This window comes from Camellia sinensis, chromosome 4 (assembly GCF_055761805.1).
Source record: "Camellia sinensis isolate YWXY chromosome 4, ASM5576180v1, whole genome shotgun sequence".
NCBI lineage: Eukaryota > Viridiplantae > Streptophyta > Magnoliopsida > Ericales > Theaceae > Camellia > Camellia sinensis.
Window position 1 is genome coordinate 113,758,199 of NC_138964.1, and position 17,178 is coordinate 113,775,376.

Sequence of the window (17,178 nt, forward strand, 5' to 3'; positions counted from 1 at the left end):
TGACAAGAAGCACAAAAGGGTCTGTTATAAAATATCTGGAGCCTGCTACAGGTGTGGCAAGGTGGGCCACATGGTTAAAGACTGCCCCTCTGCTCCACAAGCCAATAGTAAAGCTGAACCAAGTGTAGCAGCATCGACTGTTACACCGAAACCGAACCCCAAAGCTACCGGAAAAGAGCCTATGAGGCAGGGCCGAGTGTTCGCCCTAGTACCGAGAGACGTGCAGAATACCGAGACCGTTGTGTTAGGTATTCTTTCTATTTGTACTCAAAATGCTTATGTACTGATTGATTCGGGATCTACGCATTCGTATGTGTCGCATGCTTTTTCGCGAAAACTGAATAGACCATTAGAACCCATGAATTATCTGTTAGTTGTATCATCGCCCATTGGGGAATCTATGACCTGTGCATATATGTACCCTGCTTGTGAAATTATTGTTGGAGATACATATTTGTTTATTGACTTACTGCCTCTGAACATTGATCATTTTGACGTAATATTGGGAATGGACTAGTTAACAAAATACCATGCTACCATAGACTGTGTAACGAAACTTCAAATACGGAGGAGGTACTACTTGTTTCGTTACACAACTAACGAAACAAGTAGTTTTTCGTTAGTTGTGTAACGAAACAAGTAGTTTTTCGTCCACCGGGTTTACTCGAATTTGTGTTTAATGAGGTTGGAGTAGTACCTCCTTCGTATTTGATTTCATCTGTGAAAGCTGTTAAATTGATTAGAAATGGGTGTAAGGGATATCTGTGTTCTGTATTGACTGTATCTATTGATGATAATGCTAACGTGAACAGTATTCCTATAGTCAGAGAATTCTCAGATGTATTTCCAGATAATCTGCCAGGAGATTTAACTAACAGGGAGATTGAATTCACTGTTGATGTGATTCCGGGAACGCAGCCAGTGTCTAAAGCTCCTTACCGAATGGCTCTAATTGAACTGAAAGAATTGAAAGTGCAACTGCAAGAACTACTGGATAAGAAGTTCATCAGGCCTAGCACTTCACCATGGGGCGCTCCTGTTTTATTTGTAAAAAAGAAAGACGACTCACTGAGACTGTGTATTGACTACCGTGAACTGAACAAGGTAACTGTGAAAAATAAATACCCATTACCGTGCATTGATGACTTATTTGATCAGTTACAGGGTGCTCAAGTGTTCTCTAAGATCGACCTCAGGTCAGGATACCATCAGTTGAAAGTTAAACCAGAAGACATTGACAAAACTGCTTTTCGAACGAGGTATGGACATTACGAATTTTTAGTTATGCCTTTCGGAGTTACCAATGCACTTGCTGCATTTATGGACCTCATGAACAGAATCTTTAAACCATACCTTGATGACTTCATTGTTGTATTCATTGATGACATACTGATTTACTCCAAAAGTGTAGAAGAGCATGAACATCATCTGAGACTTGCCCTACAGACTCTAAGAGAACAGAAACTTTATGCTAAACTGTCTAAATGTGAATTTTGGCTTGATCATGTTATGTTTTTGGGGCATGTTGTTAGCAAAGGTGGAATTTCTGTTGATCCGCAGAAAATTGAAGCTGTAGTAAACTGGCCTAGACCAACAAATGTGACCGAAGTCCGAAACTTTTTGGGACTAGCCAGATATTACAGAAGACTTGTCAAAGATTTCTCTAAAATTGCCTTACCGTTGACTCAACTGACACAGAAGGGGATATCATTTGACTGGACTGACCAAAGGGAATCTGCTTTCCAGGAGTTGAAAACTCGACTTGTAACGGCACCGGTTCTTACCCTACCTTCAGGTACGAATGGTTATACTATATTTAGTGATGCTTCTCATAAGGGTTTGGGGTGTGTTTTAATGCAGAATGGGAGAGTTATTGCTTATGCTTCCCGACAATTGAGACCGCATGAAAAGAACTACCCGACCCATGATTTCGAACTTGCTGCAGTAGTATTTGCACTGAAAATTTGGCGTCACTATCTGTATGGGTTGACATGTGAAGTATATACCGACCACAAGAGTCTGAAATATTTCTTCACACAGAAAGAACTGAACATGAGACAGCGGAGATGGCTAGAACTGATTAAAGACTATGACCTACAGATTTTGTACCATCCGGGAAAAGCCAATACCGTTGCCGATGCACTGAGCCGAAAATCGATTGGAAATTTAGCCTATTTGCTTACCGGACAGAAAGAATTGCTTTGTGACCTTGAAAAACCTGAAATTGAAATTGTTTTGTGAGAACAAAGTGGAACAATAGCTGTTATTTCTGCTCAACCGACACTGATTGAAGAGATTAAAGAGAAACAACAACTGGATGACTTCTTGAAGAAGATCATCGAAGAAAGGGGAACTAAACCCAGGCCGGGTTTTACATTTGAAAGTAATGTATTGAAATTTCAAGCAAGACTGTGTGTACCAAATGATTCTGAATTGAAAAGAAGGGTTCTACAAGAGGGCCACAATTCAAAATTTTCTATCCATCTAGGGAATACGAAAATGTATCAAGATCTGAAACTGAATTTCTGGTGGCCGAGAATGAAGAAAGAAATTGCTGAGTTTGTATCGAAATGTCTTCATTGCCAACAAGTTAAAGCCGAACATCAACGACCCGCAGGCTTATTGCAGCCTTTACCGATACCAGAGTGGAAATGGGAGTATATCACCATGGATTTTATTGTGGGATTGCCTCGCTCCAGTAAAGGTATGGACTCAATTTGGGTTATCATTGATAGACTGACTAAATCTGCTCACTTCTTACCTGTTAAGACAATTTATAATGCGGACAAATTGGCTATACTCTATATTGATGAAATTGTTAGACTGCATGGAGTGCCTGTGTCCATTGTTTCTGACGGGGATTCGAAGTTCACATCGAGATTTTGGCAAAGCTTACAGACTGCATTGGGTACTGAATTGAGACTGGGTAGTGCTTATCATCCTCAGACCGATGGCCAGTCAGAAAGGACCATCCAGACTCTGGAGGATTTACTGAGAATGTGTGTCCTTGATTTTCAGGGAAACTGGGAAAGCCATTTGCCATTGACTGAATTCGCCTACAACAACAGCTATCATTCAAGTATTGGTATGGTGCCTTTCGAGGCATTGCATGGCAGAAAATGTAGATCTCCGATTTGCTGGGCAGAGGTTGGAGATGGGCCTTTGCTTGGGCCCGAGATTGTATACGAAACAACTGAGAAAGTGAAACTGATACAACAGAGACTGAAAACCGCTCAGAGCAGACAGAAAAGTTATGCTGATGTCAGAAGACGGGATAGAGAATATGAAGTGGGTGATCACGTGTTTGTGAAAGTGACACCGATGAAAGCCTAGACTCGTTTTGGAGTCAAAGGCTGTGAAAGTGACACCGATGAAAGGCCAGACTCGTTTTGGAGTCAAAGGCAAATTAGCGCCGAGATATGTCGGACCATATGAGATTATTGAGAAAATCAATCCGGTGGCGTATCAAGTTGCGCTTCCTCCTGAAATGGTGTATATACACAACGCCTTCCACATTTCTATGTTAAGGGACTACCTCCGGGATCATTTCCATGTGATAGAGCCTACTCGTGTAGTGCTGAGTGATAACTACACTTACGAGGAACGACCTATTCAGATTGCAAACAAACAGATCAAGAAATTGAGAAACAAAGAGATCCCGTTAGTGAAAGTTGACTGGCAAAACCACGGTGGCGTGTATGCCACTTGGGAGAGGGAAGATGACATGGCTAAAAGATATCCTGAACTGTTTCCACTGAATCTTGTTTTCATCCAAAACGAAGGTAACTCGAGTTTAGAGGACTAAACTCCTTTTAAGGAGGGGAGACTGTAACAACCCTCGTCGCTGTTTACCGAATAACCACTGATTACCGTTAAACTGAAACTGATTATGACTGATAAGTCAACTGAATAAACTACTGAACTGACTGACTGACTGAAATTGAAACTGAATTGATTGAGTATGCCTGTTTTATTGTAATTCTATCGGTTTGGTTATTTGATTATCCGTTCGTGTCTTTGTGTTTAAACTGCTAATTGAAGGCCTTATCGGCGGCCGAACCGGAAACCGATTAGTGTTTTATGATCATCGTGATTTATGTGAATTTATAGCATATTTATCTGAAAACTGATTAGGTATGATTAAATTAGATTAAAATGAGTTAAATTGCATTGTTCTACTTATTCACAATTTTGCCATCCTTAGTGGCCACTACCTAGGACATCCTTGAGCCTTATTTCACTCAAACAAAAACATTTCCTCAGCCCCTTGTCCTTGCTAGCCGACCAAGAGAGAGTGATAGCGAGAATAGTGAATTCAACATAGAGATTTGGCTTGAATCTTGAAGAATTGAAAGCTTAAGTGCATAATTGAGCCTCTAGACTTGTAATTGAGGAACCTAGGTATGAATTTCATCCTTTTCATTGTGTATTTAAGTTCCTTCTAGCATGGACCATGGTAGTTGAAAGAGTTAAGTCAAGAATTGGTTCATTAATGTTGATTTGGAGCTCATTCCATGCATGCATGTTTGAATTGTCAAATTTTGAGTTGATTCCATGGAGAATTGTCTCATGCATGCTCATGGTTATGTTAAGTCCATGTTTTCATCTTGTTTTTGGAACAACTGGCTCCTTAGAGCATCAAATTGAAGCTTTGAAATGGTTTTAATTCATGCATGTTTGCATGTTCTTCATATTCATGGAAATTGGTTTGAATTGGATTTATTTGAAATACCCTTGGGCTTTGATTTTACAAATTGAGCTTTGAATCATGTTAAATTGTGAGTTTTGATGTGTTTTCTGGGAAATTGGCCCAAAAGGATCGAAATTTATGGTTTAAAACTTGGTTTTGAGCGTAAGGTTCAAATCTAGAATTTCCAGAATTTGGACTCACGCTCGAGCGGGTTGACTGGCGCTCAAGCGTAGAAATCGTGCTCCCAGCATTCTTGTTCTGTTTTGAGGTCCGCTCGAGCGGAATAATTGACGCTCGAGCGGGACATTGTGTCTCATGCTCGAGCGGGTGTCGAGCGCCCAATCGAGCGTGATTTTCGCCTATCCAGCACTTTGGACTGTTTTGCAGAACTCTTGAGCGGATAAGTCTACGCTCGAGCAGAAACCTTTGTCTGCATGTCCGCTCGAGCGGAGTAACCTACGCCCGAGCGTGACCCCTGTTTTCTGAAAATTCTGAAAATGCTTTTAAAAGTACATCTTTGCATCCTCATCTCATCTTAGGCATTCTTAGGCCTAATTTAAGGCATCTTAATGAGGGCATAGATGTAGAACACACCGAGGCAAATTAGGGATTAAGTTATTATTTTCTCAATTGTGTAGCTTAGTGTGTGTTCAATCTGTAATTGTGTAGGGTTGGCGACTGGGGACGCGCTCTAGCTTTATTGTAGCCCAGAACTCTGTGAGTAGCAACTGTGTAAAGATATGTTCAAAATGATTATCTTCTGAACAATTGAACTGTACTGCTTTCTGAACTGATATTGTTAATTGAATGAATGTATGTCCTATATTCTGAACTGTATTGTGGCATCCTTAGCAACTACTGTTTATTGTTACTGTTACAAAGATCTCTGTCAGTTCCCTCGTTGGAACCGCTACTGTTACTGACTAATGGCCATCATTTACTGTTCGGTCTTTTAAGATCTACTGTTTACTGTACTGTTATGCTAATGGATGTACCACATATGACTGTATCGACTGAATGACTAAAATACTGATTTAATGAACTGTTTTCATTACTGTAAGGACATTCATTCTTAACCCCTTTACGCATTGTGTTATTCACTGGGCTTTAGCTCACTGCTCCTATATATATGTAGGTGTCCAGGCACTAGACCACAGCTAGAAGCATCGAGGTAAACTCCAGTTTTGTCAAGCCAACCTATGTGCCTCAATGCGAGGTTCCGAGCCTGTCAAGCTACGGCTTAGGGGTGTTTTTAATTTCCCCGTCTGTCTCTGTATTTGTTTTGGTGCGACTGTATAGACTGTTACCGTACTGTTTAATAGGGGTTAGGTCCCTGAACTGAATGAATGTATATATGTACATACTGTTTTGTCTGACTGTATATATTTGAATGAAGTCTTTTGCATACAGACTGTCACAGTTCATTGGACATTGTTTATTTACTGTATTGGCTTCCGCCAGCCCCTGTACTCTGTCTTACTGTACTACTATTAAGCAGGCCTTCGGTAATCTCGGATTATTGGCCGGTTACGGTGCTAAACCCATAGGGGTGGGTTTGGGTCATGACAATAAGACACCTGGGTCGGATGGGTTTAACATGACTTGTTATCAAAAACGGTGGAAATTTATGAAAACTGATATCATCACTTTTATAAAGGAATTCTTTGCTAATAATAGCTTGGTTGGGGGTTTAAATAGCTCCATTATTACCTTGATCCCTAAAAAAGACAATCATATTGCCATTCAAGACTACAGGCCTATTAGTCTTATTAACTATACTTATAAAATTCTCTCCAAGGTGCTTGCGAATAGATTGAAAAAAGTACTTCCAGTTGTCATAGATAATGCTCAATCTGCATTTCTAGGGGGTATGAATATACTAGATGGTGTATTGATAGCCAATGAGGTGGTGGACTGGTGGAAAAAATCAAGAAGAAATGGCCTGATATTAAAGTTAGATTTCCAAAAAGCATATGACACAGTCAATTGGAACTATCTCTTCCAAATGCTATCAAATTTTGGGTTTGGTGCTAAGTGGGTGAATTGGATTCGTTCCTGTCTTTCCTCAACAAAAATCTTTATGTTGGTCAATGGTTCACCCACACCTAAATTTTGCCCTCAAAAAGGGCTTAGGCAAGGTGATCTATTATCACATTTCCTATTTAATATGGTGGTTGAGGGTTTAAACCTACTTTTTGGAAGAGCAAAAGGGTTGGGCTTGATTAAAGGTGTAATCATTGGGTTAAATGCCATAAACATCTCCCATCTCTAATTCACGGATGACACAATTATCTTTTGTGAAGCTGAGTGGTCTGAAGTGTTAACTGTGAAGAGAATACTTTGATGCTTTGAGATAATATCTGGGTTGAAGATCAACTTCCACAAAAGTGGTGTGTGTGGAGTAGGGTTATCTGATGAGTGTGTGAAAAATTTTGCTTCTAGGCTGAACTGTACATATCAGAAGATCCCATTAAAGTATCTTGGCTTGCCATTAGGAGCCAACCCATCTAGGAGGGCAACATGGAAGCTTGTGATGGACACTTTTAAGAAGAAATTGTCAGGTTGGAAGAGAAAGTTGTTGTCTTTTGTTGGAAGAGTAACATTAATCAAATCTGTCCTTTCTTCTCTACCTATTTAGTATGTGTCTCTCTTTAGGTTGCCTAAAAGTGTAGCAAAAGAACTGGACAAGATACAAGCAGCCTTTTTGTGGGTGATTCAGATGTGAGAAGCAAAGTACACTTAATAAAATGGAAGGATCTAACCATGGATAAAAAGCAAGGTGGGCTGGGAATAAGAAACTTAAGAATATTGAATAATAGCCTCCTTACTAAATGGTGGTAGAGGTTTGGGAAGGGAGAAAGCTCATTATGGAAACAAGTCATCTGTAACAAATATCAATCAGAAAGAGGTAGATGGTTTCCATTCCAGGTGGAGGCAAACAATATCTAATTGGATGGGAACCAGGTGCTTGAAGTCCTAATTTCCTAGACTTTACTATTTATCAAAGGATAAAGGTATCACCTTGCAGTTGTAGTTGACTAGGGCTAGTCATCAAAACAATTGGGATCTTAGCTTCAAAAGGCCCTTATTGGCATGGAAGGAGACTGATCTGCAGAGATTAAAGGTGGTCTTAGGTGAGGGCCCTTCATTGAGATTGGAATCTATGGATATGTTCTAGTGGAAATCTGATCTTTCAGGTATGTTTACGGTCAAAAGTGTTGTTAAATGGTGTGAATCATTAAATGGACCTCCTTTGGCAATTATTGATTTGATTTGGCATAATCCCTCTCCTCCTAAAGCTCAATTTTCTCTTGGTTGGCTTGGAAAGGGAGGATAAAGTCCTTTGGCTACTTATATAGAATTGGCATCCTCAATGCTGCAGTTAGCTCTGACTCTGTGTTTTGTCAAGCTGAGGTTGAATTACTTAACCATGTGCTGTTGCTGTGCCCCTTTGCTTGGAAAGTTTGGTCCAACCTAATGAAACGGTGGGGTTTGCATTGGGTATCCCCTAGTTCAGTAGTCATGCTAATGCACTGGTGGCTGGGTTGGAAGTTTAGAAAAAAGGAAAAACAAGTTTGGAGATCAATTCTGATTGCTGGCTTATGGTCCCTCTAGAAATGCATGAATGATTATCTGTTCAATTGGTAACAGTATACCGGTGAAGATCTCTGTGAGCTTATTAAAGTTAGAGTGGCTCTTTGGCTAAAATCTCACTCAGTTAGGCAAGGGTATACAGTAAATGAGTTTGTGTTTAATAGTCGTGAAGTTAGAAGCTGTTTGTAGTGTAATTGGTAGGGCCTTATAGTAGAGTTGTTGCTGCTCTGTCTCAGATTTTGTTAATCTTACTCTTTTGTTGTTGGTTTGCTCTACTCAACTATGGACTGCTATGTGTCTTGTTCTCTTTGCTACAGAGTTACTGTATGAGTTATTCAGCTGTGGAGTGTTGTTGTAGTGTGAAGTTGAATAGCTACTGTGAACTGCTATGGAGTTGTTTTATTTGTTCTGTTTTTGTTCTGATTTCTATCTTTAGTTCTGTTTTTGTTGGCTGTGGCTGGTGTATGCCTGTTTCAGGCTCCTTTTGTTGGCTACTGCTGCTCTGGCCTGGTTCAGGCTTTTTTGTTGATTGCTATGCCTGTGGACTACTTTGAGTCATGTTCTTTTTGCTACAGAGTTGCTACATGAATTAATCTAGTTGCTATGTGTCATGTTCTATTGGCTACAGAGTTGCTACATAATAGAGGTGTATGGTTAGGTAGTTTGTGACAGAGTTGTAGCTGGATTGCTGCTGTTGTGTAAGGTTAGAATGCTGATTGATTGCTGCTGGTGTATGATGTTGTATGAGTTTAAGGATTTTCAACCAAATATGGGGGATCTGAGGATACTGATTATCCTTGGTTGCATAAAGATGCATTTTTTAAGACTTAGTCCTCTAGTTGATGCTTCTGGAGAGTATCTGTCTGTGTTGTTTTACTTAGATCTACTGTGGCTTGCTGTCTTGTTTTGCTTGTCCCCTCTTCGGTTGGTTTCTCATCAACCTGTTGGCTTGAGCTCGCAGATGATTGTGCATCCTCCTTAGTGCCAACCTAGTTGGGATTAGGGTGGTCTACAATGATGCTTTTTGCTCTTGCCTTCCCTCTTTGTTGATGTAAACCATGATGTATTTTTGTTATGTTATCATTAATAAAGTGTTTTCTTTTTTGCTAATAAAAAAAAAAAATCACCTCAAATCAAACATTATGTTTGTTTTCAGATTGTTATGATGTGATACACCTGATGTTCAATTTTTATCACTCAAATGACAATACTAATTAGTAATTAGAAACAAACAAGTTCTTTTCTCTTATAGATTTAGATTATAGATAAGTCCTTAGGTTGCTCTTTTTTTCTTTTTTCTTTTTTATACCTGTTTCTTTCACTATATTTTTCTTAACAGCCATGATTTACGCAATTATTTACCTTTTTTTTCCTTTTTTTTTTGGGGGGGGGGGGAGGGGTTCTAAATTCAGCTTGATGTGCAAGTCCAATGCAAGAACAATTTTTTTTTTTAATTATTCATGAATATGGTTGCAAAAGAGCTGAACTTTATTGAACTCGAGTTCAGCTCATTTTCTTATAGAGCTTGTTTATTGAGCTCAAGTTTAGGTCGATAAGTAATTGGGTTAGAGCTCGGTTCAATTCTGCTCGACTCGATAAATTTTTTTAAATATTTTTTATATTATTTAAATAAAGATAAACGAGCTGAACTTGACAAGTCGAGCTTATTCGAGTTCAAGCTTGACGCATTTATTCAACGAGCCCTTAACGAGCCGAGCCGAGCTGAGTCCAACTTGTTTGTGAATAGTTTGGTTCATTTGTAGTCCTATGATCAACAATTACATCGAGTCCACATAAAAATTGATAAAGAAATAATTACGAAAAGAGAGCTTATGGACATGGATTATTTACAGGAATTTTTTTAAAGGTTTCTGATATTAAGATTTTATAAGATAAATGACATACAATATTTTCATAGTAGTTGGGGTCCTTCAACATTTTCATAGAAAAAATTCAACACAAAGAAAATTCGCCCTAACACAAAGAAATTTTAATTTTCATAAAGAAATTTATCTGATTTCTCTAAGAAATTTTGAAAATTTTCTCTGGTATAATAACAGAGAAATTTTATCAACGGACTTTAGCTAATAAAAAAAAACACACACATATTCTCCAACTACCCAAAGTTGAAGAAGGATGTTTCACTAATTTTTCCATTATTTACTCATACATTGTGAGTGAAAATTATTACTTATCTGCCACATGTTTTTATAATAAGAAAATTTTGAGATCTTTTAATTGTGTGTTTTGAATTTCATTTGTTATTGGTAATGATACTAAGAAATTTATCAAAGTAATTACTGATTGGGACATTTTGATTATTGTTTGTGAATTTTGATTTATTTTTAGTTTATTTGTGTTAATTTGTATTAAAATATGATGCGAGAAGTGTAAGTAATTGAATTATATTTTTTTTATAATAGTTTTATAGTTATAAATTTATCATTGAAAGTTGGAGCATAATTTACTGGTTAAGACCAGACCAGCTCATAACTGTTCCAAATTACAATAATAATAATAATAATAATAATAATAATAATAAAGAGTGAATTACAGTGATCTCCCTTGAGATTAAGCCAAAATACAATAAGTTCACAATTTTTGCATAACTATATTGAATTTTATTGAGATTTTAATTTATATAACACTTAGTCTATTTTTATCAATAATTTGTTAGTTATATAAATGAAAAAATAATGTTGTCACATTTTCTACATGAAAATTTATAATTTACATTATTTACTTTTATATTTTCATATCATTTAGAATAATTTTAATTTATTTAATTTTAATATATTAAAATTATGAGATTTATTATAATTTTTTTCACACTTTTGTTAAGGTCCGTGTAATTTATCAAAAAAAAAAAAAAAAAAAATGTTATTGGCCAGTTTTTCGGAAGAGCTCCGTCTTGTCCATGATAGGCCGTGTAGTCCAATCACGTGGGTCCAATACAATTCCCACTTTTATTATCTAAATTATTCATTGTATATAGGCTGAGTAAAGATTATGAAATTTGTAATTTGATCTAGTTTAGTTTAATTTGGTAAGTTTAGATTGATTTTTTAAATTTATGGTTTGATTTTAGATTGAAAAATTAAAAATTCGTAGTCCACGGATCGATTCCGGATTGAAATCGATCTAAATCATATACAAATAGCCTATATTTATATTATACACCCTCCCGTATAGTATTTTCTTTTATTCCATATAAAACCTAAATCTAAACCTAAACCCACATAGTATTAGGACTGAGTAAGAAATTCGTAAAATCCGTAATCTGATTCGGTTCAGTCCAATTCGATAGTTTTATATTAGTTTTTTGAATCCGTAGTTCGATTCCATATTGAAAAATTAAAAATCCGTAGTCTATGGATCGGTTCTGGATTGAATCTCATGGTTCTAGATTTGAATCAATCCGAACCGTATACAAATTACCTATATTTATATTATACACCCTCCCGTATAATATCTTCTCTCATTCCATATAAAATCTACACCCAAATCTAAACTCGCATAATATCTTATTTTAATGCTTTTGTTTGTTGGTATTTAATTTTAATTTTAATTTTAATTTGTAATAGTTTAAATACTTATAGTAGAACCAGTTTTCTTATTGTTGTTTAAATTCTAGAATAGTATGTCGCTATTATGAAAATACATGTTACTATTGTACAATTAATATGATACTATGTTTATATTTTTATAAAATTAAAATGTTTTATATATATTTTTTGTTCTTTAATTATGTGAAACTGTGATCCTAAACCCATTTAATCCGTATTTAAATAGATTAGTTCCACAATTTAAATGAATTGGATTGATTCTAATTTTTTAAGAAACGTAAATAATGAATTGGTTCTAGTTTTATCCCAATCTAGGACCAATCCGGATCATGCTCACCCGTACATAATATCTTCTTTTATTGTTTTTGTTTGTTAGTTTTTGGTTTTAATTTGTAATGATCCAAATACTTATGATGAAACCAGTTTTCTTATGATTATTTAAATTCTAGAATAGTATGTCGCTATTATGAAAATGCATGTTACTATTGTGGAACTAATGTGATGTTATATTTATGTTTTTATGAAATTAAAATGTTCTTTTTTTTGTTATTTAATTATGTGAATCTGTGATCCTAAACCGATCAAATCCGTGTTAAATGGATTGGTTCGGATTGATTCCACGATTTAAACGGATTGGATTGATTTCAATTTTTTTGGAACCGTAAATAACGAATTGGTTTTGATTTTACCCTAATTCAAACCAATTTGAACTATGCTCACCTCTAATTTTATGTCTCAATTTATAAATTATGTATAAAACATTTAAATTAATTGGGCAATGTAATTTATCAAATTTGTCAGCCAAACCAAATGAATGGTCTCTATTTAAATTATTATTATTTTTGTTCATTTAGTTACTAAATTAAACATCCCATCCAATTATTTATTTATTTATTGCAAATGTGATGAAATGATATATTTACAATTATTAGATGGATTTAAATTTTTTTTGTACATGATTTATTCACAAAAATATATATAATAAACAATTTGGGTTAAAAGAGTGGATACGGTACTGGGCCAAATTGCACGATCCTGTCAACGTCATGGACTGAAGATTATTATTATTATTATTATTTTGTTATTGTCCATTTAGTTACAAAATTAAACACCCCATCCCATGGGTGATATGTACCTACTTCTGGTTTGTCCTTATTTATTTTTTTTTTTTTTTGAGTATGCCCTTTTTGGGTAACTTTTTTTTTTGTTTTTTTGGGGTTAAATTATAGAAAATTTGCGTTCCCCTCAGGCTTCTGAAGTGCCTGGGCTTGACTGACTCCAGTAGAAGGCCACACATGGTACTGGGCTTGGCCCCACTTTCAGGGCTCATGTATGGTGGATACACTCTCTCAGTGGGCTTATGAGCTCTTACCACACAAAAATATATAAATGGATAAATAACATCACCACATGAAAAATGTTTAAAACTCTCAATTTTTTTTAGAAGGCAGTGGGTTTGGTCCAGTCCAAGATCAGACTGGATCGTGCTGTTGGGTTTGTGGAGGCTCACCACGGGTCCCATTTTGATAATCCGAACCGTTCAATGTGTAGAACTCGTCGAGTACTATATGCTTATGAAAAATCACGTTGATCGGATATCGATAGCTATGTGAACAAAATAGTTTTTTATCAACCGTTAATTGTTTCACCGTCCATTTTTTTTTTATACAAAACTGATTTGATCACATAGCTATTTATATCCGATCAACGTGATTTTTTATAGGCATGTAGTACTTAACGAGTTCTACACATTGAACAGTTCGGATTATCAAAATGGATCCAAAAAATGGGCCCCATGGGCAGAACTGGACGGGTCCAGTCTTGATCTCAACTTGAGACAAGCTGGACCCTTTTTAGAAACCCTTATTTTTTTGGAGATCCTTATAACTTTTTTTAGATCTCTACCATTGATATATGTGTGGGATCCACTCGTGTATGTGTAGGACCTACATCATTAATGGTGAAGTTCCAAACAAGGTTGTGGGGGTTTCCAAAAAATAGGAGTTTCAATCATCGTTGAAATAGGGCTAGGCTTGAGCGTGCTGTTGGGCTCGTGAAGCTTATCACGGGTTCTGTTTTGATAATTCAAACCGTTCAATATGTAGAACTCGTTGAGTACCTCATTCTTACAAAAAAATCACATTAATCAGATATCAATAATCCCTTGATCAAATCATGTTTCTATCAACGGTAAATACGATTTTTTAAAAAAAATTTGTTGATAGAAATCCGATTCAATCAAGAAGCTATTGATATCCGATCAATGTAATTTTTTATACAAATGAAATACTCGACGAGCTATACACATTGAACAGTTCGAGTTTAATGAAACAGAACCTGTAATGGATCTTATAAGCCCGAACAGTATGGTTTAATTCACTATGTAGACTAAAGAATCTGATTCCTTCAAATATAACACATAGCATGACCCCTAGACAAATAGTTATCCTATCATATTATATAATGTCATGTCATGTTATGTTATTAAATTTTAGGATAAATTGCAATTACACCCCCTGAGATTTATTTAAAGTACAGATTGCTCCCTATAGTTTAGAAAATTACAAATACCCTCTTGTTAGAATTTTTTATTTAACAAAATTAACTAAAAAAAATGAAATTCATAATTGCCCTTCTATACAATAATAAAATTACCTAAATTATTAATTGAAACATATTTCTAATATCATTAAAAACTGTTAATTGACTTAATGATTTATTAATAAAATGGACGATTTGTTATGAAATTCGAAACCTCAGGGAAGTGGAATGTAATTTTCAGAACCACATGAAATAATTCGTATTTTAATTAAATCTCAGGGGGTGTATTTATAATTTACCCTAAATTTTATTGGGATGTTTAGAAATCATACGGTTTTATTTGATTTGTTGAAAAAATAATTAAAGCTCCAGTTAGAAGTAACTAGCAAATGTTGATTATAGTTCAATTTTCAGATTAAAACTCAAAACAACCAAATCAAACCATTCTTTAAAAATAAGATTTTTTACACTTTCTGTGCATACCAGATACCGCACTAGATGAAAGTAGATCGGAGCTCCGCAATCGACTGGACTATCCAGGAATTGAGGTCCTACAACAAGGAACACCGTAAGAGCTGCCCCGGATAATCCCTCCGGTGTGGAAATGAGTAATCGGAGAAAAAGTGAGGTGCCCTCTAAGTGTAGAGTGTTGAGTTTCAGTAAGTAGGGTTCAGCTTAGATCAGTTACTTTCAATGTGAAGTTCATGTAGTTTATATAGAACTTCTTGCTTGTTGCCCAAGATGGTTTCATGGAGCTCTGGTGCTGCCAAGTTTCCTTTTAAAATTGCCCAAGGTGGGGGACCATCTGGTAGTTGTCATGAGGTGCATATACTCATTGTAGTCATGCTGATAACAAACCACATTCCTCTGGTTTAACTATTTATGTGATTCTAGGTGTAAGGGACCAGTTGAGGTGGCAACTTACACATGCATATACTCACAGCTTCCACGTTTCTTTAAGAGATTCTCTCAGCTCGGCACCTTTGTGCCTCGGCTCGGCCCTTTGTGAGACTACTGTAGAGATGGGCTGGCCCATTCGGATATCTTTGTATGGACTCAGCCCACTTCGGTTCTGATAATGGGTTCAACCCATCAGTTCGGCGCATGGTTTGAGTCCTACAGCTTGGCTCAGCCTAGTATCGCGGCTGGACTGGCCTTTTCACTGCGAGTTGGGCCCAAGTGCATGAGGACTTGGGTGGACTGTTGGTAATGGAATTGAGCTTAGTTGGCTTGCCCACATGTTCATCTGACCCATTTGGATTTGGGTTTAAAGGATTGGACCGACCCAAGGCTTGGATCTGACCCATTTCATATTTAGCCTCTTCATTAGCCCCCTAGCTCACGCTAAGGTTCCTCTTGGAGGGAGCTATTGTTCTATACTCCAAGCATCGCGTCACTTCGAATCCGCCCCAGCTTGGCCTTGGTGACAGTTCAATCCTGACACACACTCCCTAGATGTGTCCTTTCATGGTGACACGTGGCAGCATGGTATTAATGCACAGAGATAGTGAGCCGATTCCATACCGATAGTCGTGCTTTGTGTACCTTTACGCCGGCCGGTGCAATAAATGCTCTGGAGCTAACAATCCTAACCCCTTCGTCTGTTTTTAAAGAGTTCATAACCCTTTTCGTTCCTCTGAGCCAGTCTCGTCAGTGCTCTGTCCAGACGTTCTTGTAGACACCCCATTTTTGACCGACATTAAGACTCAGATGTCACCAACTAAGCGCTCAGTGATGTTGCATATTGTGCTCGTTTTGAGGTTGCAAAGTCTCGGCTGAGAGTCTTGCCTCCGGGCTTCGGAACCTTTTTGTGCCTTACCTCGGTTTGCGAACCAGGTCATATTTTCTCTGTTTTCTCTTCCTGAAGGGAGGAAGAGGTCTCGTAGACCATCTCTCAATGGCCGTAGGCTACGTTTCGTGGTCGTAGGCCATTTTTCCTGTTTGGAGACCAATTTCCAGTTTTCGGAGCCGTCGGCCGTGTGCCTCGGTTCGGGACCACTTAACTACCTCCGTTTGCTCCGATTTTTGGTACACACCTTGTTTCCTCTCCTTAGAGGGACATTGTGGCCGGGGAGACCACCTTCGTGATCGCACGCTACTTTCGATGCTTAACATCCTGTTTTCGGGGCCCCGAGCTGCGTGTTTTGGCCCCCGAACCCTCGTTTTGCATCGGTTAGGGTTCATTTTTGGTATGGACCCTATTTTCATTGTTTGAAAAGTGGTACTATAGTGGGAGGCCAGCAATTCTTTTGGAGACCATTTTCTCTCTCCTCCAGCCGATTTTCTTGACAGAAAACTGGTTTTCCTCACTTTTGGGCCATAATTTCTGGTCTCCCATACCACCATTGTGTTGTATTCATCTGGGAGGCCGCCAATATGGGTAGGACGACCAGTTTTTCTTCCTGACCCTTTTGAACCTTGCTAGAAAGCTGGTTTTTCTCTCTCTTGGGCCACAATTTCTAGTCTCCCACCATACAATTGTGTTGTACTCATCTGGGAGGCCACCTTTCTGGTATGGCCGACCAGTATTTTACATTGACCCTTTTGAACCCTGGTCAACCGACCAGGGTAAGTGGTCAGCCGACCACTTGAACTGGTCGGCCTACCTTCTGCTTTTTGGCCTTCCTGAGTGCAACACAACTGTGCCAGCTGTGAAGCATTTGACCCATCCTCCGAGGTTTTAACCCTCTTGTTTGTCTTCTTAAGGAAGCTTTGGCTTTTTTTGCTTAGCTTCTAGGAGAAGCTTGACCCTTTTGGTTAGCTTCTTTTAGAAGCTTGCATCCTTTA